The sequence below is a fragment of the Wasmannia auropunctata genome, unplaced genomic scaffold (assembly GCF_000956235.1).
Source record: "Wasmannia auropunctata unplaced genomic scaffold, wasmannia.A_1.0 LD335972.1, whole genome shotgun sequence".
Classification (NCBI taxonomy): domain Eukaryota; kingdom Metazoa; phylum Arthropoda; class Insecta; order Hymenoptera; family Formicidae; genus Wasmannia; species Wasmannia auropunctata.
In genome coordinates, this window is record NW_012026918.1 from 343,436 (window position 1) to 358,476 (window position 15,041).

Genomic DNA, 15,041 nt, shown 5'->3' on the forward strand with positions numbered 1-15,041 from the left:
GAAGGAGGAGGGAGGAGACACAGTTCGGAATCCACGAACTTGGCGTAATTACTGGGTCGAGTGGAGTGTGAAACGATGTATACCCACAGAAAGCTCCGGTCCCGATGCTCCCTCTGGAATTGGAGTGTTGCCAGAGTAACGGCGTTTCAATAACCATCTTTTGCCGTTACATTCTAGGCTTTCAAAACGCCTTTCAAAGTCCTCACCTTTCAAAATAGACGCGTCTCGCCTCGGTGCGCGAGCACGGACGGAGAGCATTAATTATTAAATATCATTCTCATTTCGACTCTTGTACACGCGAAGTGTCCCAGATTTTTGATCGCGCCAGCTCTCTTCGAATTCACCTCGATTTTCCTCTCGAGCTCGATTTTTCGTTAAGGAAAGGTGTTAAAGGTTCAACGATTTCTGCATTAGTAACGATTTCAAGTGAGGAATTTTGGGCGAATTCTCAGCGCGAGGATGTAAGCCGGAAATCCGCACTTATTTCACTTCAACCGGAGCAGACTGTCTCTCGCAATTGTAATACAATTTAACTGTAAACCCGAACCACCAAGATTATTATTAAAAATATAATGGGTGTCGAATAAGAGAGATGAGCTTAAGAATTTTTTATTTTGAAATTTTTATGAAAGAGAGAAGTATGGATGAAACAATTCGGTGAAACAATTCTAAAATAGGTGTTTTAAGCGATAAGCGGTTTGACACACCTAATATCTTTGTAGAAACAATACCATTAGCGAAATATCTGCCATTATATATTCACCGTGTCCACCAGCCAGACAGTTATATATCCGTGCATTAATTAATTGTACTGAATTACTCAAAAGCATGACGGTTCGAGAATGTGACAATTGCAAAACACGATGCGATTCTCTCGCGCCCCTTCCCTTCCCCCCCTTCCCCGCCGCCCCATCAAGTCTCGAATACCGCACGCGCATTTTCTCACAGCACTATTAATATTTTAAATTACATTTTGCACCGCGCACCGTGCTCCACAATGGTATCATGACATTTAAACGTTATTCCTGTGACGTTGCATTTTCCATCTAATTATAAATAAATGCTGCCATAAGCGTCCTTAATTACTGCACCTGGCCTGTTCTAAATAAGAGGCGCAGCGTCTGAATAGAGTCGCGTTGTAAAGTGCAGAAGACGAGAGAGAGAGATATCTTCTCGTCTTTTTACCAGGAAATTTTTTTCTCTTTTTACCAGCAGAAAGATCGCGGCTGATAACTACGGCCGTGAACCCAATTAATTGAACATCATCTTCGACTGGCACCTCGTTCCGCCTCTGACTCCATTCGGGATTTCCAATAATTCTGATATCTCGACAGAAAATCTGATTAGGCTCCCTGGATATTTCTTACGGGCTTAACGTACAATAGCAGCGTCGCGTGTATTTCTGCTCCGCGGATGCGAATGATGTAGAGCTAAACGAAAAATCAATGGGGAAAAAAAACTGGTTTCGGTGATACGGTTAAAAATAGATTTGTGATTCTGACACATTTATGACGTTTGCACAAAGAATCGATAACATCATGAAATACACGGACGAAGACGGTAATAAAAACCATTATTTTAACGCGGATTTCATTTTTTGAAATATTTTTTTCTATTCGCTACAATTTACATAGTTTATAAACAGAAAACGGATCGCTCTTGGGTGAATTAGTCCGTCTTGAAAAATTTTGAAATTAAATACACCGGAGCGTTTTTTCTACACATTGCGGTTTGCCGAGTGTCGGCGGAGCGATCTTCATGTCACTCACGTCGCTAAATTCGATTTAAAAAATAAAAATCATATATTGGCATATGAAGAAGTAAAAACTTGCTAGGTGACGGTTATAGTAATTAAGTATAAAAAAAATTCTACACAACAACAAAGCAGTAAGGGGAAGAAATATAATAATTATATTTATCCTTAGTAATTTTAGCCTCAATATAATTATTTTGAAGCCAGAATTACTAAGAATAAATATAATTATTATATTTCTTTCTCTTTATATTTATTCTTTCCCAGTTATATTTCTCCTTTTCTGTATAATGTTTTTTTACTGTGACGTGTTAATGTATGATTTTTTAAAATTAATAGTCAAGATTGAGTATAAATCAATATTATATGCAAGATTGAATAATCAATAGTATATATTTCAACCTCTTGCCCCTCAACGGGGGGCACAAGAGGGATGTGAGGAGGGATGTGGGATCAAACCGCCAAACTATCAGTCGATCGCTCTTCGCGTGAAGAGCCAACCTCGGCTGTTAGTCATTATAATCTTACGATCAAATTTACAGGTACACGACTATTCTAATTCTGACTATTCCTCGCGTGCATAAGGGCAAACCGAACGGTTCCTCGTGAGGCGGAAAGAGAGAGAAAGGGAGAGAGAAAGGGAGAGCACGCGATCGACAAAAATATCTCGGTAACGTCCGAAATAAAACGTGTGCGCCAGCAGGAGACAGAGAGAGGGGGGGGAGGGAAGGAGAGGAAGAGAGTGAAGAGACGCGCGGGCCAAAGACGCGACTCGACTCCGAACGACTGGCGGAACACGCGCGCTGCGTACAAATGCGAATTTTTTTACTGCACCACCACGTCTCGGCCGACGCCGCGAGACATCGCGTCGCCTGCAGGTCGGGGCAATAACGGTCGGAATAGCGGAACGCCGCCGCATTGTGCGGCGAGTATACGTATATATATACGTTATTCATCCTCGGCGACGATATCCACGCTTGAACGGTCGCGCCGTCGACGACGCCCGAAAATACAACTCGAGCGCGGGTCGCGCGGGGTTGAATATCATAAAAGTTCGATGCAGCGGCGGAGTAATCGCGCCGGAACGATATCGGGCGTCGGGACGGACGCCAGACGCCGCATCGGGGCGTCTTTTCTGCCATGTGGAAACGCATGCACCGGGCGCTCTTACGGGCCGTGGCCGGGCGGCCACGTTCTTGTCAGTGACCGACGGCTAAGAAAAGCTTTCTGGCTTCGCGCGACGTATATCGGGTGGCGCGGATATTTCCACGAGTGTGTGTACGCGACCGCTTTGCCATTGCGACATGCGCCTCGGTAAAAGACGGTGGAAACGCACTGTAAAACGGTGGAAGCGCAAAAAGACGCCAACGGCGGACGTTATACAAATCCCACCCTTTTGGCGGAACGGCGTAATTTATATCGGCTTGGATATACGTCTAACGGCTTGGATTACGACGATCGTTGCTAAACAAACAGACTGCAACATTGTTACGGCGCGGAAAAATAATCGACTTGGAGTTGAGCCATCGAAACGGCGGTGTAAGACAGGGCTGATAAGTCACACGTTTTATGGGACGTTCGGTACATATATACATCTCGTTCGCGTATTTATATACAGGGGGAATAAACCTTTTGCCGCTTTTCGATGAAAGCCCGTGATCGTAACGAGCGGGAGTGATTTAGGCGTAATTTTACGGGGCCTGGATGTAATTATTGCATTATTTAAACTCTCTAACTCTGTCAACGCTGTGTTGGAGAACATTGCTAAAATTAAGCCTATACGAGTAAAGTATACGTTTCACTCGTACGCTTATATATCGTCCCACGATAACGGCTCCCATTTTCGAGCTTGTTTATTAAACGTTGATTAAATGGCTTCGTATATTTCCTCGGGGAAAAGCTTCAATAAATTACTCGGACGTGAAATAACGAATTAAGCTGCTTCGGCTCTGATTTCGCTCAAGTGTATATAGTGTAGCGTTATACTTTCACGACGCGTAAGCCCCCAGATAGGACTCCAAAAGCTTCACGCTCAATTAGACGCTCCTCCGTGAGTAGTGCACTTCAGAAAACGTGTTAGCGAGAACTGCAAACTGCGCACGGTTCGGCTCTCTTTTATTGCTCTGCTGTATCTCGTCTGGTGTAAGGCGCCGCTTTCAAAGGCGTGGCTTCCATTCACATTGTAGTAGCGAGAAATTTCACGAGTATCTACCTCTCTCTCTTTCTCTCTCCCTCGTTCTTCGCCTTCGCGACTCCGAGATATTCTCCTAGAATTATTCTCGTCACTCCGTCGCTTTGGCGCGCGGCGAGACTCGCTTCCGATATGCATGAAATTACCGTAACCGACCGGCGAGGCTTGCCTTTCGGAAAGAAGCGGGAATGTCGTTACCATTGTTGTCAAAAGTGTGTCGGGCTGAATTACATGCTCGACGGTGTACCTTTCGAGGCGCCGCACCTCCTCCAAAAGATTTCGAGTCGCGAAGCGACTCTCTCTAGCTCGGATCGTGTAAGGGAGGGCACTGTAAATGGAAATGAGCCCAACTATGAGCTTACCCGTTCGCCATACGGTCAGACGAAAAGGTAGAAAAGGTGTACGGAATATGCCCGCATACTTTCACGTTCTCCCTAACATGTTGAATTTCGGCAGATAATGCTTGCCTATATAAAGATCATATATTTATATAGGAAGAATTTTATGCATAATCCCATCGGGCTTACACGGGAATAAATCCATAGAAATTACCTGTTGAATAAAAAGTATCTCAGTCATTCTCCTCGTCGGATGTACGTTCCTCTAAAAAGTTTTGAACTGTAAATACTCTGTCCGGTTTACCAATATTCAAATATCCAATATTTACCCGAAGCGGATTATCCAATTGGTCAAATCTCCTTTCAAGGTATCGGGCACGCATTCATTTTTATTGCATTACCGCGCACGAAGCTCTTTTTTTTTTATTCCAAATTTTATCGCATGTACATATCAATTGCAATAAATCTCATTGCATTGTAATGCAATTGATTGTCTGCCAGTCTTGCACGCAGTGATTAAACTCGGGTTTTGATTTAATTGAATCGACAGATTCGGAGACTCTTCCCGGATATTAGATCCGGGATTATCCGGGATAATACGGGATACTCTCGGATTTGTGTGATCGGCTATTAAATCAACTAGATATTTTATAATACAATCTTGATGTCGCGATATTTCTACGTCTCGACGACGAGCAGCTGGGGCACTTTGGACATCGCGACACGTTCTTTCGCAAAGTGAAAAATTCTCGCACGGAAATATGCGGGCATTTAATGCGCGGCTTTAGTATTAAGGGCGTATTCCGAGGGCGCCCTTAAGGATGGGTGGAAGAACGAAGGCGGCCGCCCCTTTGCAATGGTAATCTATGCTACAATTTGCAATTACAAGCGGCGGGAACGCCAAGAATGTCAGCCGTTTCTATGCGGTGCTCCTACATCATGTATCTCAGTCACATATCGCGCATATCGACGTTAATTCCCCCGACCGTTGTTTACCGGGCTAGTTTCGAATCATTAAGGAGAGCTTGGGAGAGCTCGAGATGCGCGTTCGCGTTGCAAACAGGATTGATTGTTACCGCTAGTCAGTTATTATTAACGTAAAAGGAAAAATTGAGTAAACTCTGCAAGCGGTTTTTTTTTACTTTACATTAGAAATTATGATTAAAATATTTATAAATAAAATTTTCGTAATTTTCATACATTCAAATATTCAAATTTATTTAACGTGCAAGCATTATTTAATAATAATAGGTAATAATTATGAATAAAGTATATTTCTCTCGCGTGATATGCAAAATTTTGTCGAGGGATAAAAATATATGCCGCAGCTGTTCCTCGAGACGGGTAAATTCAAATTTATTGCATATAGGCACGAGAGCGAAGCGTGTCTTTTTTTTCCCGGAATTTAGTTTCATCCCGGAATTTAGCATTTGTAGCCCGCAGGTAAAGCTCTCCCCCCCTGATTTTTCGGATCCGCGCCCACCGCGGCGGAGGGCGTCAATCCTGCAGCGCGGGGCAAGAGGGTGGGTTGTAAGCCCCGCGCTTAGGGGATGGCAACGACGACGATCCGGCGTGAAAATAAAACGATACCGCGGCGTGACGCACGTAACGATCCGCGCGCGTATCTCGGGATCTTGATGGATCTGACGCAGCTGATCGCGGTAAAGCTTATACGTCGCGAGCGCGCGGGTAAGTAGAGCCACGGAAACAGTCGGTTGGCAAGAATAAACTTGAAAAAGCGCGAGGCGTGTGGCCGCCCAGTGCCAGAGAGTGAGGTTCCGCGCGCGCGGTTTGGAACCGAGTCAGGCAGGTATGAAAAGGTCAGGTCCTCTCGCGCCCGTGTCTCTTCTGCCTGTATATATAGCACGTACCTCGCACGTAACATCGTTCCAATTTGTATCGCATTTGCATGATGCCTCTCTCGCTCCTCCTCCCTCCCTTTCTCTCGCCGCGGTTGAATTATCAGCTATCCACCTAACTGTCCGTGCGCGCGGAATGAGATTACTTCCTTGTTGCCGCGGCCGCGGCCGACCGAGAGGAACACGAAACTCACGCGCGCATAAATTGAACACACATTCTCACCCTCGGTGCCTCCAACGTAACGTATAACGCCGCGACAAAAATCGCCCTTTGCACCCTTCGCAGAGTTATCGCGTCTTTGCAAATTGCATCAAACGAGACGCGTTCTGGACCTACATGATTAAGAGGGCACATATAAGTTACCTAACCTGTCGAATTTTAATCAGTTTGTTACTCGGCTGTTTTGTGGCTTTAGTGGATGAAAGATTGAAACGCGGTAATGCACCGACCGAATTTGGAACGGGGTATCAATTATTTTCGTCTGAAAATGACATCTACATACTTTAAGAGCGAATAATTAAATTTTCATCGGTTTTGCAAGAGTCGCTCGCATCGGCGAACAATTTGCGCTGGTAATTTTAATTAAAATTTCACGAAAATATACAGGCTTTGCCAGGGCTGATTGAAAAGTACTTGGTCATTAAAACGGTCCCTCCGGGGGCCATTCTAATTGAGCGTGGTGTTGGCCGGTCACGAATAATTAGTCCGGGATTCATCCCAATTTCTATTAGTGTCTGTGTGCGTGTGCGTGCGTGTGCGTGTGTGTGTGTGTGTGTGTGTGTGTGTGTGTGAGAGAGAGAGAGAAAGAGAGAGAAAATACAAAAACGGGGAAGACTCGTCTCTATTGATTTTCTCTTCATCTTCGATTTTCGACACTTCGGCCGGCGGCCGGCCGATGTACTTAAACCCACGCGTCGGGATTTAATTGAAAGCGACTAAGTAAGTACTCAGAAGTGTATTCCATTAGGCGCCACCTTCGCAATAAAATCCGGAAACGTTGAAGAATAATGGCGAAATGGCCGCTCCGTACCGCCTTTTCGCTCGCATTATACTTAAGATAGAATCGTCTCGAAGCCATTTGCACTCGAATATAATTTAATAAACGAGAAAAAAAATGAGTTCTCGCTCGTGTTTTGAAACCTTCTTGACGATTTCATCTTGGAGTTACTACCACTTTTAATTCCACTCGCGTACCTCTTGCAGCTACATAGCGACTTAAGCTGCTCATTTTTCTTCCTAGGCTTTGTTACGTCGCGTTATGTAAAATAAATGCAGATAAATACATTATAATCCATTTGAATGACCCGCTGCTTCACTCCCGACATGTTTTTATCACCGTATGGATAGCTTCCATCAATCTTCGTTAAGAGAGAAACGCGGAAATGTATATGACGGAGCGTAGGAACGCGTTTTTCAGAAAAATACAACAATTTAGAGTATACCATATAATGCCTTGTGTATAGCCTCGTATCCACATTGCCGAAGCATCGAGGTAATCGATGCGGTAATCGCGGGTTTTAGTGGCGAATATAAGGGAAGCACTTTCGTAGCGTGCACGAAATGGGCTTGCGGAAGCGTGATACGCGGGCGGTGTGTGACGCGCTACTCTTCTCCCTCGTAAAATTACGCGTGCCGCCGAGGATTTACTAGGGCGATGACGTGCGCGCGCGAAAGAGAGCGAGAGAGAGAGAAAGAGAGTCTTACGCGCGAAAATCGAGAAAAACATTTCTCGCGGCGCAAACGAAACACGAGAAGGCTATTTTAACGGGTGTAATGTCCGACGTTGGTCCGCAGGGTAGGGGTTCGGAAATGGAACGACATCCGATAGCGGGCCGTCGGCCGTGAGAACCACTTTAACCGTCGCGCACCGTTCGTTCGTTCGTTCGTTGCGCGCGCGGGGCGGACAGAGGCGGATAGGCAGCATGCACCGTCAGTAGACTTTGCCTTTCACACATCGGGTTAAGGAAAAGGCGGGGGAGAGCTCTCTTATAAAGAACGGAATTGCTTCCTTGAGAAACATGCCCCACGCTTCGCGAGGCAAAGAACGCGGCGGTACGAGTGGAGCTTGAATTACTTTTAGCCGTGCAGATATATCTCGGATATATTCCTTGGAGGGATGATTCCAGTATCCCGCGGGGTATTCGTCTCCGTCTAAATTCATGATTCTGAATGGGAATAGCGACGCAGGGCACATTCTTTTTCTTCCTTTAAGAGATAAAGTGATATACGAAGTGATTTATTTAACGTAAAATACAGCTCACTGTGCATCTCTTTTCTGTCTCTCTTTTTCTCTCTCTACCTTTAGTTCCTTTAGATCTATACGTAATGAGAAAGATTAAAATTCTTGCAAAATAATTATTCACGAAAATACGTGTCGTCCTGTTTTAATATTTCGATGATTTATATTCTGCCACTCCGTCAAACCGCGTCACGCTTTTTCGCGTAATAATAATATAACACTTTTGACATTTTTGAAGTATAGCAAGCCATCAATAAATCTGCATAAAATGCACCGTTAAGATTACGCCATATCGTATATTAGCGGTGGGAGAGGGAGGGAGATAATCCGCTTTGATCCATATTCCTTGCGCCACAGAGATAATTTCTTGCAACTTGATATTCCAGTTCGAACTTTATCTAGACAGGTTGATGAATTATTGAATTGCGCCCGCGTACAGCGGTAGACGCCACTTACGAGAGGCGGCACGTCAATGATGCACACTCGACACTCGACGGGCATAAAAATGTTCGGACACGTGGCGCGAATCGTCGAGCGTATAAGTGCATCAAGGGAAGATGAAGCGATAGTCCGCGTCGCGGACGTGAACAAGAACGCTCTATATATATATACGCGGCACAGTCGATTCGTTATCGGAGATACGAGAAATAGGATCACGCGCGCTGTGTAGAGAAGTATAAATCGACAATGTTCAGCGAAATCTTCTTATAACCTCCGCTGTTTTCGCGAAATATAGTATTCGCGAGGTGCGTTGCCTCAGAAGCTTTAGCTACCGATGACACTGTTATTATTAGTCAACAGTGTCTCTTTCCTTTGTTTTCGTCAGTGAATAGATAAAAATATTAAATTTCTCTTTTTTATCAATAGGTAGATAAAAATATTCTGCAAGGAAATAATGTTGATATTTTACCGGAATATCATTCTCGACAAAACTTTAATCCCGTCATTCAGTCTTTTGTAAAACAGAACGCTGAATTCTCTTTTAAGTATATTTTTATAGCTCAATGTGGTAGGGACTTTGAACGGTTCGCGTTGCAGTACAATTAAAAATTGTCAAAGTACAAAGATGATAGAAAGGATATCAATTTTTCGATATCCGAGATCAATTTGGTCGAAAGCGGAATTTCACGTGAACAAATTTCACGTACCTTACATTTTCAATTTATCTCTCGATATGAGATTATTATCTTTTCTATTTTAACATCAATAAAACTATCTTTTTCGTATAGCGACGGCGAAGAAGAACGAGAAAAGTTTGTGCAGGACACGATGTAATATATAAGCTGGGACTTTATTTTGTTGTCCAACGAGGAAATTCATCCAATGAATTCGTAATCTCCCGTAGGATTTATTCATTCGAAACGCGTACTATAATATGAAAAAGGTCAAGGAATTAATAATTAATGGCGGGGATAATATTTTTTTTTCGCGCGCGCACAACACAGTCTTACGACCGTGCCTTGCCCCGAATTAAAATCGACTCGCTTCATTTTTTAAAACGAAACACGTTTCGCTTCGAAGCGAGGAGAAATTTTAGCTAGTTTTCCTTTGTTACCGTCGGTAATACAATAGCATCTCGACAGAAGCGCGTAGTTTGATATTTGTTACGTCGTGTAACGTGGCGTACATTATACGTCTGCCTCAGATGAGCTCTATTCTATTCATTTTGACGATTCGCCAGGGGATATTTTAATACATAAACTGTGAGCGTCATTCGTGCGTCGCCCGACTGAATTTGTTTCGACCATAATCACCTACCTTTCGTACAGTTACATAAAACTGAATAAACCGTAATACTAATTAACCCACATTTCCTCTGTATAAGCGTAAAAGTGCAAAGATTCGGTCGCGACCGAATTGAAAATAGTAGTTCTATAACTACAATAGTGTCGCGGTCGCGGGAAAGAAATTAGTTTCGCTTTATATAGAATATTATAGAACGACCGCATGCAAGTTCTTCCTCCAAATAATTTTATTTATATTACACGTGCATTTCTCCAAAACACGAGAAAATACAAATGCCAAACGTACATCTGATTGAATAATTCATTAACTTACATCCTCATTCGTACGCTAATTATACACACATGTTAGGATATACGTAAAATGCATCTCTCGTCATAATTACTTAATTGCCAATATCGGAAAACACGACTTTATAAAGCGGAAACCGTTTTTCTCAGCAGTTTATACGCGATGCTGCGGGGAGAGCTAATAAAAATCCTTGATATCCGTGATTCCCTCTTTGAGTGCGCTCTTTGTTTATCAGTGTTTGAGGGCGATGGGAAAACCACGATGTGCCGCGCTATATGTGCATTCTCGTGTTACGTGCGCGGCATCGGTAAGTCTTCCCCCTCTCGTTCCACTTTGAAATATTAATTTATGTGATACCCGTTGCGCGAACAAAGTCCGAAGTATGAACTTATGATTCACAACGTCGGTATCAACAATATATCGAGAGGGCACCCACCCCCCTTTCTCTCCCTCCTGTCTTTGGTACTGATGGTTTCCTTGGAGACCGCATGAAACCACGGCAAGAAAATAGAGAAGATGGGAAAACATCATTACGTACTTTCCTTAATATTATACAATACTCCGCTCCCCGGGACCCCTTTGACTTCTCCCTACCTGCCCCGGCTACCTCGCTTCTTCTGTACCTTCCTTTCGTTTGTATTTAATCACAAATACATATACTTCTGTGTATAAACTCTGTCCCGGGTACGACTTTACGGATCTTAAATAAGAGACCGAGCGGCGTCCCTATTTCTCTCTTCATATTTATAATAAATCGAAGACAAAACGTGAGATATCTTTAGAGGAGGATAACTTCGAAGGGGATACCTTGAATTTTATTTTATCGCTATATAAGAAATACGCGCGGCGTATTTCTTGCATCGATAAAGTGAACTTACAACGCGTGTGTAACGTTGCCTCTCTCTGTAAAAAAAAAAAAAAGGGGATAAAGAAAATGTGCCATGCCGGCGAGATATATTTCTCCGGCGGCGTATATATTTCACCAGCAATCTCTCCTTCATCTATACGTATTTACGACTTACCCGATGCACGATCGCGGTTCGCATTGTTATCCGGCCGATTATCTGCTCAGATCAGTCGCGTTAAGAGCCGGCGGCAGACGACCGGAGGAAAGTATTGCAAACGGATTAGATACACACGCGGGGGCGAGAGAAGGATGTTCGCGCGACGCGGAAGCGTGAGGAGGGGCGGGAGGGAGAGGGAGGGCACGAGAAAAAGAGAATGCGAAAGTTTCCAAAGTTTCCGCGTTCGCGGCTTATAGCGGGGCACGCACTCGGGGGAGCGAGGATCGATAGCGGGCGAGAGAAAAGTGGAGTAAAAACGTGAGGAAAAGGAGAAAGGGAGAAAAGGAAATACAGTGGAAAGCCGGACACACGAGAGAAAAAGAGAGAGAGAGAGAGAGAGAGAGAGGCACGCACGGCACGCACGCACGCACTAGTGTTCTCGCCACCGGCGGACGCGCGACAGCCGGGGGGGCACGTCCTCGCGCCACGAAGGCCCGCGCAGCACTGACTCTTTCTACTGGGCGCTCTCGCCGCCGCCGTGGCCCGCGACTACGGTCTACGTTACGCGAGACGAGAGATCGGGGCGAGAGAGAGAGAGAGAGACGGAGAGAGAGATCGGGACGAAAGAGAGAGAAACGGAGAGAGAGAGAGAGAGAGAGAGACGGAGAGAGAGAGAGGAAGAGGACGGCGCGTACACATATTATACACATCACGGCGAAGCGAAACTGATAATCGGGGGCATTGCTTTGGCAGATAAGCAGCTAATGAGTCGGAAAATCGGAATAACACGGATGATACGCGTTAATAACTTTTGAGGCAGTTCGCTAGACGCATCTTTTCCCGAAACAAAAATCGACTTCGGTGACCCACGAGAAGGATCCATTTGTCGCGAACAGACGAGACCTTGCGTGAGAGACGTGAAATTTATTTTGATATACGATAAATGCACACGCGCAAAATTCGGCGTTTTTGAGGATTTACGATCATAATGAAATGTATAATTGCATTTACGGTTCATTCGATTTTCATTTACGTCACTTTACACACTCGTAAATTAAATTATCCAACAGTATTTGCACTACGCATTGTTATAAATTTCGTAATAATATAATGTTATATCATGAACGTTTACTCTGCCGTTTCTCCCTCAAAAGCGGAGCGCTTCAAACGCGGCGTGCGTGTATACAAATATATACGGCGAGAATCAATCGCCGTCGGATTCTGAGGGCGCACACGGTTGATTTTACAAACGTCGCAAAATCGCGCGCTGAGAGTTCCGGTGTTGCTGTCGACGACAAACGAACCTCAAACAATCGGCGGTAATCAAAAAGTGTCAGGGCCCTTGATTGACGGGGCGGCGCGCGGGCCGCGAGCCCGTTTCTGTCTCATCGGTAATTACTAATCGCCTTCATTGGCAGCCCGGCGGCCTTTCGAGGACAACGCGCTCCGAGATCAATTTCGATCGATTATCCGTAATCAGATAAGTTACACTTGAGCAGAATTTCGAAAGGTCAGACGGAGCTGCTGTTCGCTCGTATATACGGCCACCCTCGTAACACCACGGGACGACGCACGGGACGACGCTTCGCCTCGCTCTGCTTGCTCCCGCCAAAGCAGCTCGCGGAAGCAAAAGGCTTCGGCTGGGCGTCTCAGGCTAATGGAGATGCGGGCGATATATCGATTTGCGCGACGAAATTTATACAACGTAAATTGTCCGCATCACGGCCGTCTGTAGTCGCTTTATAATATCGCTGGCCGTTTGCGGATGGCCGGAGCTATGATTTCCCAATCATCGTACGCATGTGCATAGGTGACTAGGTCTAATTGCTATTTAACCTATTTCGATGCCTAAGAGATTAGCCGAGCGCATTTGTGAATGTACAATGAACGTGCTGTATAGCTAATTCGTTATAATAACATTACGCTATAATAATGCTACATATATTATGTAATTATATGTGTTACATTTTGGATAATTATAATTATGAAAAATGCATCGCGCATCGTGCGTAATTATATACACACTATCGTATTACCGGCGTATAAGCGGGATCCGTTACCCGAGTAACGCTATTTTAACGAAAACTATAAATCGACACGTGACAATAATTTAACAATCTTTTATTAGCCCGCGCGCCGCGGGCACTAAATTTCGCTTCTCAATTTATATTAGTGCTCGCGAATATACTTCTCTTTAACGCGGGCATACGTCAAACACGTGTTGCTACGCAATTCGTTACATTCGCGCGCGCGTCGACGCTCGTCGTCCGGGGGAGAGATGGTTCGCCGAGTGCCAAGGGCTTAATTTGTGCGGAACGAGAGATTAATCTAGCTTTAAAGCGATTTTGATACGCGCCGCGACGCGTTTCCGCGTCTGTCCCCGCGAGGCGGGGGAGAGGGGGGGGGGAAGGGGGACGACGCAACGAATCGTCGAGTGCGCGGCCATTCTGAACTGTACGGTGCGACAACGGTGCGGTTCGAGCGGCGCGTATTAAGGACGAGTCGTCGCGCGCACGCACGCGATCGAAAAGAAAAAAAAACGAATAAATAAATCCCGCCGCTTTGACGTTTGACAATGAAATAGTAGCTTCGAGTGCACTCGACACACGCATTGCAACGCGGCGCGTGTAACTAATAACATCGCTGTTGCAACGGTATCTCTGATGGGAGAAAAAAAAAATTACACGGGTATATGGCGCAGGGACACACTTGAAATTACTGCCTCGATTTACCTCGGAATTACTATCCGCTGATGGGCGCGCCGAATAACTGTTTGAGTAAAAATAAGTTATTAATTCGAAATGAAAGCAAAGAGCGAGTTCACGTTATATCTATCTATTTGCATCTCTCCCGAGGCTTGAACCGCGAGTTAACTGGTAATTAGTGGCGCCTCAGACATTCCTCCCTCTCTCCCTCGAGGGATACGAGAACTCGTCCCCCCCTTTGACAATTTCTCGCGTCAAAGTTGCGAATCACGCCGCGTGCACGGTGTAAATCTCGCGAAATAAAGCGACGGGCGCGCAGCTTAAATTCTCGCGAGCGTTACAATTATCACAGATTGCGCGTTGTTTGCTTTAATCAAAAAAAAAAAAAAAAAAATAAAATGCAGAACGCGTGGCAAATTGTGAAGAGCCTGCACGCTCGCGAGTATCGATCCCACGTGTGTGTGTGCCCGGCGCGTTTTGCAAAATTTATACACTCGGTAATACTAAGGTTTATATATGACACGAGGTTTGTTGGTCACGAAGGGCGTCGCGCACACACAGGACGGGAGAACAAATTGTCAAGGTTGCAATCCCGGTGGGATTAATGGATTAGGTCGGACGAATCGGGAAAACGTACTTTCGCATGCAATATTGCGTCCGTCTGTAATATTAAACGGAACGTTGCGCGCCGTTATCACGATAATTGAGGCGCGCGACTGTCGGCCTGATTTTCATTTTTGTTGAACGTTCGTATCCCCTCGTGGTACGGCTCGTAAACGCGATTAAATTCGATATTTGTTGGCCCCCCTCCCACCCTTTTCTCTCTTATTCTTTTCGTAAGTCAATCGATACTCCGAAATAATTTATTTGCCAAACACATTTGCATATACAATGCAGTGAGTATCATTAATGAAAAT

The 15,041-nt window shown here is 44.9% G+C and overlaps 1 protein-coding gene across 1 annotated transcript in view; it reads right to left on the reverse strand.

Annotated features, from left to right (window-relative positions):
• The window catches only part of LOC105454917, a 54,668-nt gene extending 42,749 nt beyond the window's left edge, over window positions 1–11,919 (reverse strand). The window contains exon 1 of the mRNA XM_011697892.1: window positions 11,438–11,919. The gene's annotated coding sequence lies outside the window, so the exon portion shown is untranslated. The remainder of the gene's footprint in view (window positions 1–11,437) is intronic.
• Window positions 11,920–15,041: the final 3,122 nt, after the last annotated feature.